This window comes from Entelurus aequoreus, linkage group LG14 (genome assembly GCF_033978785.1).
Source record: "Entelurus aequoreus isolate RoL-2023_Sb linkage group LG14, RoL_Eaeq_v1.1, whole genome shotgun sequence".
NCBI classification, from domain to species: Eukaryota; Metazoa; Chordata; class Actinopteri; order Syngnathiformes; family Syngnathidae; genus Entelurus; species Entelurus aequoreus.
In genome coordinates, this window is record NC_084744.1 from 44,255,530 (window position 1) to 44,269,108 (window position 13,579).

Sequence of the window (13,579 nt, forward strand, 5' to 3'; positions counted from 1 at the left end):
GACATATCAAAACAACAATAAATGAAAGTGCACTTTTTTGTACAGAACGCCAGTACAATAGTTTAAAACAAATAAAGTGCACACAAGATATTTCAACAACTGTCAAATAAAAATGAGCTGCATAATAGGAAATCAAATAGTGTATGTCCTTCACTACGTGGTAGGTTACTGCGGACGTTATCTCCTTCTCTTGTTGACTATTTGCTTCATACAGTGTTTTTGTGGAAATGTTTTTTTCGAAATTTTGTTGGTGTGGCACCGGCCGAGATGTTGACATGCGGAGTTTCAAGCACTCTTCGTTCTCTAGCGGGTGACTTTTCAAATTATGTTACATTAGTGGAGCTGCAACGCTTTTGCCGCATACTTGACATATTACTGTTGTCTGTTCAACATCTTCCCGCTTGAAGCCAAACCACCGCCAGACGATGCGGTTTTTCTTGGAATTAATTTTTCCTCCATTTGGTACCAGATTCGCAGCTTCTTTCTCACGTATTACCACTCGCACCCCTCCGCTTGCACCACAGCTAACGTTACCCATGTCCCTACCACTCTGCTCTGCGAGGGATATGACGTTGCACGCGCGACAGTATGTCACGTATGTAAGAAGGTGCGCTTGTTTTATGTCTCTGTGAGAAGGAGAGACAAGAAAGAGTGAGAAACGCCTGTAGTGTAATGCCCGCAGCTAAAAGCAACTGCGTGAGAACGTATACTCGAATATCACGATATAGTCATTTTCTATATCGTACAGAGACGCACCCGCAATATATCGAGTATATTCGATATATCGCCCAGCCCTATCCAGGTGCATGTCATTGGAGGTGGGAAGATGCTGGAGTATCCGGAGGGAACCCACGCAGTCACGGGGAGAACATGCAAACTCCGCACAGAAAGACCCAGAGCCCGGGGATCGAACCCAGGACCTTCGTATTGTGAGGCACACACACTAAACCCTGTGCCACTCCATTTATTTTAAGAGGCAGGGTTAAAAAAAATAAAATACTATGAATTTCTCACAAGGCTATTTTTAACCACTATATAAATATCAATCCTTTAAACTTATAAATGTTATGAAATTTATTTCCACAGAATACGCTTTCACTTTATTTTTGAAAACCTCATAAAAACACCTTTACACATATTCTGTTGTTAATGTGTTAGAGCCAGCGGTATTGCGCTCAGTTTTATGCTACTGATTCCGATCATTCATTAGTGAAATCAGCCGATACCGATCATATATAATAATTGGAAATTTCTTTATGTATTTATAGAAACAGTATGACAATATCAACAACTTCCTTATTCCCTTTTATTACATACATTTGCTTGAGCACATAATACCTAAACAACGTCAAAAACTACTATCTGCTACTCATTGATTCTTACCCTCAAAGTCCCCCTGTGTCCAGGGCCTTATACTGCCTGAATTAGTAAACATTAACAAACATTTTGAGAAACAGAAATATCAATCCAATCACTCTAGGGTTGTCCCTATACCAATATTTTGATACCGGTACCAAAATGTAGAAATGTCATTATTGGCTTTATTTAACCAGAAAATCTTATGATACATTAAACATACCTTTCTTATTGCAATAAAAGAACCATTTTGGCATTAAACTACAACGCATCCTCACTGTAGCATTCTCGATAGTGGCTAATGTAGGCCTGGGCCGATAACACATTTTGCCTGACGATATATTGGCCTACGAATTATTGCCGATAAACAATTTTATTGTCAATATTATTTTGAGACCAACTTAACCACTGATGTAATGATAGTACATAATAATAAAGCAAATGACGTATTTTCCGGACTATAGAGTGCACCGGTATATAAGCCACACCCACTAAATTTCCAATGAAAAAAATATTTTTCCATATAATAACCACACTGGACTATAAACCGCAGATATATATGTTGTGAAATTAATTATTTACCCGAATAGATACTGTAAATATTTATTTACATACCTTAATGGTTTCCAAACTGTGCCTGTAACACGGCAGTAAAAAAGCTGATCAAACAAAACAGAAGTCATCATTATGGACACAGTAGCTGCAAAAGCTAGCTCGCCAATCAGCTAAACAGACTTAATAACTCCACTGTGACGTTTTAGTGACTTTACTGAGGATTTTGTGAAACTGAAACAATACAAAAATAATGCCATTGTAAGTTAATAATACTAACTAAAAATCTACTATTAAATATTAATAATTTTATTTATTATTATTAAAAGGGACAAGCGGTAGAAAATGGATGGATCGATTAAATATTTTTATTATTAACCTGCTCAGTGGCCTTGTGGTTAGAGTGTCCGCCCTGAGATCGGTAGATCGTGAGTTCATACCCCGGCCGAGTCATACCAAAGACTATAAAAATGGGACCCATTACCTCCCTGCTTGGCACTCAGCATCAAGGGATGGAATTGGGGGTTAAATCACCAAAATGATTCCCGAGCGCGGCCACCGCTGTTTCTTACTGCTCCCCTCAACTCTCAGGGGGTGGAACAAGGGGATGGGTCAAATGCAGACGGGTAATTTCACCACAACTAGTGTGTGTGACTATCAGTAGTACTTTAACTTGAACATTAATTGCACCGTTTTATAAGCCGCAGGGTACAAAACGTAGGGGAAAAAAAGTAGTGGCATATAGTCCGGAGAATACGGTATTTGTCTAATGACGGCAACCGTTTAATGGAACAGACTTCCATTATTTCCAAAGGAAAACATTATTTCAAACAAATCAAATGTCGTCCAGTGTCACGACTCCCAGAACGGATTGTGTTTGATCTTAGATCTTTGTAAACTGCAGGGTTCTTTAAATTTTTACAGCTCAGGACCAAATAAAATGTGACATAATTTACTCCAATTTATCATAAAAATTGCAATAATGGTGACATTTGAACCAATAAAAAATGATTCATTACATGAAACATGTGCTATGATCAATAAAACAGCTTACAGTGAGCAATTTTGTGGGCCGAACCAACTGAACTCTCAAATGAGAACCACATTCACATCCTCTTCTTCATCAAGCCCTTCATGAAGAGCTCAGTATGTGCCGTCAGTCAGATCAGTGGCCTTAATAACGTCCCTTCCTCAATCATAACAATGCCCCTCTGCTGCCAGCATCCAGAGCCAACTGGCCCAGGACCATGAGAACCAGGCTGGTGACACACTGGAGGTCTGTCTCTCCTGCTCTTTCCAATACGACCACTTTTTTTGTGGCAAGTCAAGAAGCATCAGGAGGGCATTACAGCCCTCTATAATCATTCTTTAATCGACGTACAATTTTCTGAACTTGGGCTGGAAATGTAATACTGGGTATCTCCGTGCCAGTGTCAGTGGAAATTTAACACAGTTTATAATACTTTCAAGTGCCGTCTTAGAGTAAAACTTTTAGTCACGGAGTAGATTTTAATTATAGTGTGCAACAACTCTGTTTTGACGATTTACTGCATGTTAGGCAAGTATTACCTTAATCTTGGGTGGCAAATATCACCCTACAAGCTGTCATTCCTTAAGATAAATGGAACATAATAACTTGCTTTTTTTCCACGGCAGCAACTTGTCACATTTACCTGGGACTTGGAAAAACCACTACACATTTCAACAAACTTTGCCTGGAAAAATACCATGTTGGGACTTTAAAGATTAATAAAGTAGGGAGGTGGGATTTCTTAAAGGGGAACTGCCTATTGTTCACAATCATTATGAGACAAATCCAGAAGCATTTAAGTCCCATCTTAAAACTCATTTGTATACACTAGCCTTTAAATAGACCCCATTTTAGACCAGTTGATCTGCTGTCTCTTTTCTGCTCTGCCCCCCTCTCCTATGTGGAGAGGTTATTTGTTAGTTTAGTTGGTTAGATTATTATTTATTCGGTCAGTGGTCAACAAAATAAACAAACAGTGCTACATAAACAGTTGTAAATTGAAAATGTTACAGACCGAAAGGGTTTAGGCTGAAGTTGACACTTATTGCGCCAAACCCTATAAACAATCTCAAATACAGGATGAGCTTACTAAAAATATGAAATTTCCTTTGCACAACATATTATAAATACACCTTGTACACAACATAAACACTGTTCAATTATTAGGTGACCACAGATGAATCGCTAGCTGTTCAAAGTCGGGACCCAGGGTGGACCACTCATCTGTGCATCAGTTGGGGACGTCTCTGCGCTGCTGACTTGTCTCCACTCAAGATGATCCCCTGCTGGCCCCACTATGGACTGGACTCTCACACTATTAACCAGAGGTGGGACCAAGTCATTGTTTTGCAAGTCACAAGTAAGTCTCAAGTCTTTGCCCTCAAGTCTCGAGTCAAGTCCCGAGTCAAGACAGGCAAGTCCCAAGTCAAGTCCAAAGTCAAGACTGGAAAGTCTCAAGTCAAGTCCCAAGTCCGGCATTTTAAGTTTCGAGTCCTTTCAAGTCCTTTTAACCACAGACTAATATATTTACACAGATTGTGTATGCTTTTAAAACGCTGTATTTATTTATTAAAACAAGTGCATTTAAAATTGCAGGGACTGTATATCCCTTGCAGACTGTATTGATATATATTGATATATAATGTAGGAACCAAAAATATTAATAACAGAAAGAAACAACCCCATTTGTGCGAATGAGTGTGAATGAGTGTAAATGGGGGAGGGCGGTTTTTTGGGTTGGTGCACTAATTGTAAGTGTATCTTGTGTTTTTTATGTTGATTTAATTTAAAAAAAAAATAGTAATAATCATTTTTTGTATTTTTTTATTTCTTGTGCGGCCCGGTACCAATCGATCCACGGACCGGTACCGGACCGCAGCCCGGTGGTTGGGGACCACTGTGTTAAAGTATTTGGCAGAGGCTTTTATCCAAAGCGACATACATAAAAAATACATACAAAACAATCACTGTAAACATGATCATTTAAGGGAAGAATGTAATACAAAATATCAATACAAAGTGTCAAGACAGAATAAACTCTCTGCTGCTGCAGCAACAGAGATACAGTCTATAGGTCCCTAAGATATATAGATATCTATACATTGTTTATGCAGAATATACGCATGTTTATATAACCTAATCATATTGTTTCTTGAATTTAAAAATAGATGACCGTTTTTCCCGCATCTCTGGGATTATACTCCCAGTTTTGATCTCGGACGTCTGGTCATTTATAGCATATAAGAATATTTTATTACTGTTAAACAAACTATTAATAATAAAACACGCCAAAACATGTGTCCTTTATCATAGCTACACGTATGACAAAAAAGCGTGTGAAAATGAGTGGTATTCAGTGAGGTAAAATGAATTAAATGCGCTGACAGTTCATTGCTCCTGCCAAATGAATTGCACTGAGTGGAGCGGATCACCACTCCAAGATGGCGGCCCGCGTCTCGTCTGCGCCAGTAGGCAGTAGCGCTCCATGCTGCGTCTACTTATAAGATGTCTATGGTTATAGTGTTAGCAGTGAGTTTACAGCCTCACTGATTTAACAACACATCAAATAAAAGTCATGTTACTTAGCCAATAAACGTTAGCTTACATTCAAAACTTACCGTTCTGTTTGCAACTTCAAATGTCGAACGAAGTTGGAAGTTGTTGCAATTCGTTTTTTGTTGACCAAGTCGTAGTTTTAATACCCGAACGAAACTATCTTTGACGTAATTTTTCCTCACTGGCGCGTTGTTTGAGAGCTATTCTTCGTTGGTTGTTCTGCAATTTGATTGGATGAATGCCGTGGGATGAAAACAATGTGGATCTAATTTGGTTGGCTGTTGTACTGACAGACACACACGCTGAGAGAGCGCACACTCCCTGACAGACACACACACCGACACATGTACACTTTGGAAGATACGGAGCGCTCCCGAATAACTTTTTAATCGTTGGGTTTTGGGGAAAGTAGCAAGTCATGTCAAGTCAAAAGGCTCAAGTCCAAGTGAAGTCACAAGTCATTGATGTTAAAGTCCAAGTCGAGTTGCAAGTCTCTTTACATTTTGTCAAGTCGAGTCTAAAGTCATCAAATTCATGACTCGAGTCTGACTCGAGTCCAAGTCATGTGACTCGAGTCCACACCTCTGCTATTAACTAGACCCACTATGGACTGGACTCTCACACTATTATGTTAGATCCACTATGGACTGGACTCTCACACTATTAACTAGATCCACTCCATGTCCATTGCACCGGTCGCCCTCCAAGGTTTCTCATTGTATCCCATTGGGTTGAGTTTTTTCTTGCCCTGATGTGGGATCTGAGCCGAGGATGTCGTTGTGGCTTGTGCAGCCCTTTGAGACACTTGTGATTTAGGGATATATTAAATAAACTTTGATTGATTGAAATCCACAGATGTTTTGGCCTTTTTTTTTTGCATAAAGATTAAAAAAACGTTCTTAAGATGTGGCTTACGTCTAGCTCAGTGTTTTTCAACCTTTTCTGAGCCAAAGCACATTTTTTTCATTGAAAAAATCTCGAGGCACACCAGCAGAAAACATAAAAAAATGAAACTCAGCAGCCGATATTGACAATAAAAAGTTGTTCTCGCAATTGTTGGATATAAATTCAAACCATAACCAACCATGCATCACAATAGCTTTTGTCTCAAAGTAGGTGTACTGTCACCACCTGTCAAATCACGCCGTGACTTATTTGGAGTTTTTTGCTGTTTTCCTTTGTGTAGTGTTTTTGTTCTTGTCTTACGCTCCTATTTAGGTGTTGATTGTCATGTACGGATGTACTTTGTGGACACCGTCTGCTCCACAAGCTGTAAGTTTTTGCTGTCGTCCAGCATTCTGTTTTTGTTTACTTTGCAGCCAGTTCAGTTTTAGCTTTGTTTTGCATAGCCTTCCCTAAGCTTCAATGCCTCTTCTTAACGGCACTCGCCTTTTGTTAATTTTTGGTTTAAGCGTTAGATACCTTTTTACCTGCAAACCATCGTCGTCGTTCCAGACATCTACAAAGCAATTAGCTACCTGCTGATAACTACTGATATGGAAGAATATTACACGGTTAATCTGCCGAGCTCTACATAGCACAGACACTCAACGGCACATTTGCGGATTATAATCACCGGTTTGTCAAAAAATATTTTTAACCCAATCAGGTGAAATGACAATCTCCCACGGCACACCAAACAATATCTCACGGTACACTAGTGTGCCGCGGCACAGTGGTTGAAAAACACTGGTCTAGCTAATGCTACAGCTTGGTTATTGTAGAGACTACGAAACGTAAATGAAGTATCGTTGGCGGGTTTTGATGCATTTTAGAGTAATTTAGAGGCCAAATAGATTGATCCCAGCTGCATCTTAAGTGCATTTTTTAATCTTTAGAATGCAAAAAAAAACAACAACATGTGTTCTTGTCTCTGATAAGGACTGTGAATAATAGGCAAAATTCCAAAATAAAGTGCAGTTCCCCTTTAAATTTAAAATAAGTAAGTAGAGTTTGTATTTATTTACTTTAGGAAAATAGTCTGACCTAGTATTATGTGTATTCACAGTATCATTGTGAACAAAAAATAAAAAAGGGTGTCTTTTTTTGTTTTTTTTTAAGTTCAACCGGGTAAGTTCCTGACAATGTTTGTGGTTGTATTATAATCATTATCTTGTTTTGTATCAAGTGTGTGTTGACAATTGGCATAGTTTGGGTATATTAGCGTAATTAGTGTTAATTTTGATTGATTGAAACTTTTATTAGTAGATTAGCACAGTACAGTACATATTCCATACAATTGACCACTAAATGGTAACACCCCAATAAGTTTTTCAACTTGTTTAAGTCGGGGTCCACGTTTGTCTCTCATAAGGACTGTGAACGATAAGCAAAATTTCAAAATAAAGTGCAGTCCCCCTTTAAAATTTAAATAAGTAAGTAAAGTTTGTATTTACCTACTTTAGTAAATCAGTCTGACCTAGTATTATATGTGTATTTACAGAATAATTGTAAAAAAAATTAAAAAAGGGTGTCTTTTTTTGTTTTTTTCAAGTTCAACCGGTAAGTTCCTGATAATGTTTGTGGTTGTATTATAATCATGATCTTGTTTTGTGTCAGGTGTGTGTTGACAATTGGCATAGTTTGGGTATATTAGCGTAATTAGTGTTAATTTTGATTTATTGATACTTTTATTAGTAGATTAGCACAGTACAGTACATATTCCGTACAATTGACCACTAAATTTGATAAGTTGGGGGGGGGGGGGGGCGGGGGGCTCCACGTTATAATAACGTTTTTACCATGAATTAATAACGTCGTTATTAATTCATGGTAAATACTGATGACATATACTTATGTCGTTTATTATGACCAAACAAAAAAACATGTGCATTAGCTAGCTCCAACGCTTCCGTAAAAGAGACGTAAGTATGATTTAAAGACATTATTAATAAAGACTAGGTAAGCTAGCATGCTAACGTTAGCTTGTATCACTTTGACCAGCGTGTTGCGTTCAGGGAGTCACTACCTAACCAAAAAGTTTCCAACCGAGTAAAAGTTCACTCAGCGAGTGGACGAGTTAGCGCGTTAAATGTAACGACTTACTAGTTAATGCAAACGCAGCGTTAAGGATAATAGTCAGAAATGTTAATAAAGTAAAAAGCCCCTCTATGCTGCTGTCAGTGCCGCTGGATGTGACTGCTCGGCGGGCATGTCCCAACATTCCCCTCCTGAACAAACTATCAGGAATAATAGACATGATCACCAAATCTTACCTGATAAATGTCATGGGAGTAAGTTCCTTCCTCAAAAACAACTTTTCTCCAAAATTTGAGAGTAACTCCATACACACACGCTCCCACTTGATGCACCACCAGCGCCAAGGTAGACTGAGCGGACGCTGGACTCCTCCTCCTTCCGAGCATGAGGTCATATGTGCGGCGAGGCTCACCAGTCTCCTCCCCTTTGGTCCGTGAACGCCACATAACCAAGATATTGGAGACAAGATAAGTTGATGCTACACTTGAATTGTGACGTTTTGCTATTCGTGTGATTAATTGAAGTAGTAACACTATCCTAAAGGGTTATTTATTGTTAATTTTGTAAATGATTAACAGTTTGCTTCTCATTGTGGTGTAGAACTACATGATCTTACTGAGAGCTGTTTCTAAATAAGTCAATTCACTTGAACCAACAGCACCCTCTTGTGGCCACTTTCTTTTATGGTGTTTTGTCTGCAAACAGTGAAGTACACTTTATTGCCAAAAGTATTTAAAGGCCTACTGAAATGAATTTTTTTTATTTAAACGGGGATAGCAGATCTATTCTATGTGTCATACTTGATCATTTCGCGATATTGCCATATTTTTGCTGAAAGGATTTAGTATAGAACAACGACGATAAAGATTGCAACTTTTGGTATCTGATAAAAAAAAGGCTTGCCCCTACCGGAAGTAGCGTGACGTAGTCAGTTGAACATATACGCAAAGTTCCCTATTGTTTACAATGATGGCCGCATGAAGAGAGAGAGATTCGGACCGAGAAAGCCACAATTTCCCCATTAATTTGAGCGAGGATGAAAGATTTGTGGATGAGTAAAGTGCAAGTGAAGGACTAGTGGGGAGTTGAAGCTATTCAGATAGGGAAGATGCTGTGAGATCCGGGGGTGACCTGATATTCAGCTGGGAATGACTACAACAGTAAATAAACACAAGACATATATATACTCTATTAGCCACAACACAACCAGGCTTATATTTAACATGCCACAAATTAATCCTGCATAAAAACACCTGCGTGTTTGTTATGCTAGCTCCTAGCTCCTCTGCTAGCTCCTAGCTCCATAGAACACGCCAATACAATTCAAACACCTGATCAACACACACAATCACTCAGCCCAAAAGACCGTTCACCTAACCCAAGGTTCATAAAGCTTATATATTTTAAAAAAGTTACGTACATACGCAAAAAAAAGTTGCGCACATACGGTCAAGCGATCAAATGTTTAGAAGCCAAAGCTGCATACTCACAGTAGCACGTCTGCGTCTTTGTCATCCAAATCAAAGTAATCCTGGTAAGAGTCTGTGTTGTCCCAGTTCTCTACAGGCGTCTGTGTATCAAAGTCAAAAGTCCTCCTGGTTAGAGTCTCTGTTATCCGAGTTCTTCCATCTTGACTGCATCTTTCGGGAATGTAAACAAAGAAGCGCCGGCTGTGTACTGTTGTGGCTGACTACGTTCGAAAAATACGTCCATTTCGCACCGACAACTTTCTTCTTTGCTTGCTCGGCTTCCTTCTCCATAATGCAATGAACATGATTGAAACAGATTCACGAACACAGATGTCCAGAATACTGTGGAATTATGAAATGAAAACAGAGCTTTTTCGTATTGGCTTCAATGTGGAAGGCATACCCGTGTTCGCCGGTCTACGTCACGCGCATACGTCATCCTCAGAGGCGTTTCGAACCGGAAGTTTAGCGGCAAATTTAAAATGTCACTTTATAAGTTAACCCGGCCGTATTGGCATGTGTTATAATGTTAAGATTTCATCATTGATATATAAACTATCAGACTGCGTGGTCGGTAGTAGTGGGTTTCAGTAGGCCTTTAACGGTTAAATACTTTTAGTTCAACAGGACAATAATGCCATCTAATGGATAGATAATTCAAGTATTTATTTTATGTAAATAAAATAAATATATATATATATATAGCTAGAATTCACTGAAAGTCAAGTATTTCATACACATATATATATATATATATATATATATATATATATATATATATATATATATATATATATACAGTATATATATATATATATACACATATATATACACATATATATACAGTATATATATATATATATATATATATATATATATATATATATATATATATATATATATATATATATATATATATATATATATATGCATACATATATATATGAAATATATATGAAATACTTGAGTTGGTGAATTCTAGTGGTAAATAACCACGCCCCCCGCCCCCTACTCCCCACCTCCCGATATTGGAGGTCTCAAGGTTGGCAAGTATGATTTAACCACCCATCCAAATGATGAGAATCATGTGTCCTAATCACTTGGCCCGGTGTATAAAATCAAGCACTTAGGAGACTGTTTCTACAAACATTTATGAAAGAATGGGCCGCGCTCAGTGATTTCCAGCGTGGAACTGTCATAGGATGCCACCTGTGCAACAAATCCAGTCATGAAATTTCCTCGCTCCTAAAAATTCCAAAGTCAACTTTATTGTAAGAAAAGTGAAGAGTTTGGGAACAACAACAACTCAGCCACGAAGTGGTAGGCCACGTAAACTGACAAAGAGGGGTCGGCGGATGCTGAAGTGCATAGTGCAAAGACTTTCTGCACAGTCAGTTGCTACACAGCTCCAAACTTCACGTGACCTTCCAATTAGCCCACGTACAGTACGCAGAGAGCTTCATGGAATGGGTTTCCATGGCCGAGCAGCTGCATCCAAGCCATACATCACCAAGTCCAATGCAAAGCGTGGGATGCAGTGGTGTAAAGCACGTCGCCACTGGACTCTAGAGCAGTGGAGACGCCTTCTCTGGAGTGATGAATCACGCTTTTCCATCTGGCAATCTGATGGACCAGTCTGGTTTTGGAGGTTGCCAGGAGAACGCTACATTTCGGACTGCATTGTGTTTTTCCAGGAGTTGGACTTGGCTCCTTAGTTCCAGTGAAAGGAACTTTGAATGCTCCAGGATACCAAAACATTTTGGACAATTCCATGGGATGGCACTTCAAGTTCATATGTGAGTAAAGGCAGGTGGCCAAATACTTTTGGCAATATAGTGTATATCAAAAACTATTTTCCTTGCCACATCATTTTTTTTAATACAATGAACTTAGGATAACAATGACCCGGTCTTCATACTTCACAGCTTGAACCACATTTTTCTCAGTCCTGTGCGTAAGAAGTGGTTTGTTCCAGGGTCAGCCAGGCCCTTCGCATGCTTGACAGAGAGTGCAGACACACACTAGTGCCAGTGAAATGTAGCAAGTCTGAGGGGCAGAGGACCACCAGGTGCTGCAACATGTCTCTGACCTCTGCAGAGGCATGCGTCAGCAGGAACATTCATGACTGCAGCGCTGTGTTTTAAACACATGACGCACTATGTGGCACACTTATACATTGGGTTATTAAAAAAAAACTTGACATATACAAAGGTAGCACAGCACCACTTTGCAGAATTGTATAGATACACTGCATCAGAATGGCAATTGTCTGTAATATGTATGCCTTTAACCCTCATTTTAGACCAGTTGATCTGCCGTCTCTTTTCTGCTCTGCCCCCCCCCCCCCTCTCCTGCGTGGAGAGGTTATTAGGTGACCACAGATAGCTCGACGAGAGAATGCCAAGAGTGTGCAAAGCAGTAATCAGAGCAAAGGGTGGCTATATTGAAGAAACAATACAAAACACGTTTTCAGTTATTTCACCTTTTTTTGTTAAGTACATAACTCCACATGTGTTCATTCATAGTTTTGATGTGACAATCTACAATGTAAATAGTCATGGAAATAAAGAAAACACACTGAATGAGAAGGTGTGTCTGTACATAAAGGCATATCATTACTGTTCATGACATAAAGGATGTAAGTAAATGCAGCGATTGGAGTGAAAGTCAATGTAACACAGTTAAAGTAAAGTGTCATTTTTACCAAAATACTTAATAAAATAAAAAGTACCTAACAACAGTGGCCTTGTGGTTGGAGCGTCCCCCCGGAGATCGGTAGGTTGTGAGTTCAAACCCCGGCCGAGTCATACCAAAGACTATAAAAATGGGACGCATTACCTCCCTGCCTGGCACTCGGCATCAAGGGTTGAAATTGGGGGTTAAATCACCAAAAATGATTCCCCAGCGAGGCCACCACTGCTGCTCACTGCTCCCCTCACCTCCCAGGGGGTGGAACAAGGGGATGGGTCAAATGCAGAGGTTAATTTCGCCACAACTAGTGTGTGACTATCAGTGTTGGGTTAGTTACTGAAAACCAGTAACTAGTTACAATTACTAGTTACTTTATTTCAAAAGTAACTCAGTTACTTACACCAAAAAGTAATGCATTACTGTGAAAAGTAACTATTTAGTTACTTATTTTTTCTCCCTTTTTTTTAAGGCTCCCATTAATGCCCTTTTAGCCTTCATTTCAGTACTGTTATTGTACTGGAGAATAATACAATCTGTTGATCAACTTGACATGTATTTGCATCACTGAACTCAGAAAGCAATGTGGTCTACATACAACACACAAAGACCAAGATATGTTTCAAAGGGCCAATTTATTTCAGGCCAGAAAAAATTGACAAAACTATTTTAAATAGCTGCAACATAATGGCACTTTAACTTTAACTCTAAGTAGATAGGATCTTTGATCCAAGACACAACTTACATTTAACTAAAATGTTATTTTCTTTGTGCTCGACAAAAGAAAAGTATTGAGAATGTCTCCATGTTAAAAAACTCGACTTCTGGCTTCGCCATGATGTCTTGTTAGTTGTTATGAGAGTAGCGTATGTGTGTGTGTGGCCCTTTAAGATATGACAGCATGAGAGGTGAGTGACGTCAGTGAGTGAGTGGGCGAGAGGTGAGGGAG

At 39.0% G+C, this 13,579-nt stretch overlaps 1 protein-coding gene across 2 annotated transcripts in view; it reads right to left on the bottom strand.

Annotated features, from left to right (window-relative positions):
- tanc1b (tetratricopeptide repeat, ankyrin repeat and coiled-coil containing 1b) overlaps positions 1–8,845 on the bottom strand; it is a 211,132-nt gene extending 202,287 nt beyond the window's left edge. For both annotated transcript variants that reach the window (XM_062069966.1, XM_062069967.1), the window contains exon 1: positions 8,710–8,845. The gene's annotated coding sequence lies outside the window, so the exon portion shown is untranslated. The remainder of the gene's footprint in view (positions 1–8,709) is intronic.
- Positions 8,846–13,579: the final 4,734 nt, after the last annotated feature.